The sequence below is a fragment of the Octopus bimaculoides genome, chromosome 7, assembly GCF_001194135.2.
Source record: "Octopus bimaculoides isolate UCB-OBI-ISO-001 chromosome 7, ASM119413v2, whole genome shotgun sequence".
NCBI classification, from domain to species: Eukaryota; Metazoa; Mollusca; class Cephalopoda; order Octopoda; family Octopodidae; genus Octopus; species Octopus bimaculoides.
This window is the reverse complement of record NC_068987.1, coordinates 110,048,921-110,050,020: the sequence shown is the minus strand read 5'-3', so window position 1 is coordinate 110,050,020 and position 1,100 is coordinate 110,048,921. Positions and strand designations below refer to the sequence as shown.

General features: G+C 37.1%; 1 protein-coding gene across 1 annotated transcript in view; it reads left to right on the top strand.

Annotated features, from left to right (window-relative positions):
- LOC106879962 (protein dachsous) overlaps positions 1–1,100 on the top strand; it is a 441,440-nt gene that overhangs the window by 357,784 nt on the left and 82,556 nt on the right. The window lies entirely within an intron of this gene.

Below are 1,100 nucleotides of genomic sequence, written 5' to 3'. Positions count from 1 at the left end.
TATATATATATATATATATATATATATATATATATATATATATATATATATATATATGAATATTTATAACCATAATGATGATGATGATGATGATATACTTGTGTGTGTGTGTGTGTGTGTGAATGAGAGACAAAGAGACAGCAACACAGATGGATAGACAGAAGGGTGGGGGGAAAAAAACAAAGTATTATAAATCCTTTCAAAAAAACTGCCCATATGGCAGCATCTATACACACCTCCTACTGGTAAACATTGCCAAAGAGCACAGAAGCGTACAGACCTTTAGGTGGGTGTATATGTTGATATACTCACCAGTTTGCTGTGTGTTTGTTGGGGGATATTATTTTTCTCTAATTAAATAATGTTTATCTTACTTGTATGCCAGAAAAGCACACAGGAAGGGGGACTCCCTCTACTTGTGTGTGTGTGTGTGATCGCATGTTAGTTTTGATGTGTGCGTGTTTGTGTATGTCTGCGATTGTATATTAATTTTGGTGTATGTGTGTGTGTGCGCATGTGTTTGTATGCGTGAGTGTGATTGTATGTTAGTTTTAGTGTGTGTGTGCGTGCATGTACTTGCATGTGTGTGTGTAGCCTATGTACATGTACATATATGTATATCTACATGAGTGTGTGTGTGTGTATTTGATTGTATATTAGTTTTGGTATGTCTGTGCATGTGTTGTGTGTATGTATGTCAAAATGAGTGTGTATATGTATTTATATGTGTATTTTGTATGTATTAATGTGTGTGTGTGTGTGTGTGTGTGTGAGTGTCTGTCTATGTTTGATATCTATTTGTTACCAATTATTGCAGAAATTGGATGAGGTGTGATGGTATGAAAGGGGGAGGTAACTCTTAATGTATGTAGTGTGTGTCTGTCTGTCTGTTTGTTGGGTAGGGGATGGGGTGGTTTCCCATATTGCACTCAATCCTTTTAGAGTTTGCATATTTCTCTCTCTCTCTCTCTCTCTCTCTCTCCCTCTCCCACCACCATTTGTTCTCTTTTGTTGAAGGTGTTTTTAGTTCCCACTTCACATCATCACCACCAACCCCACCCCCGCCTCCACGGTTTCTCCATTTCATATTTGTATATTTT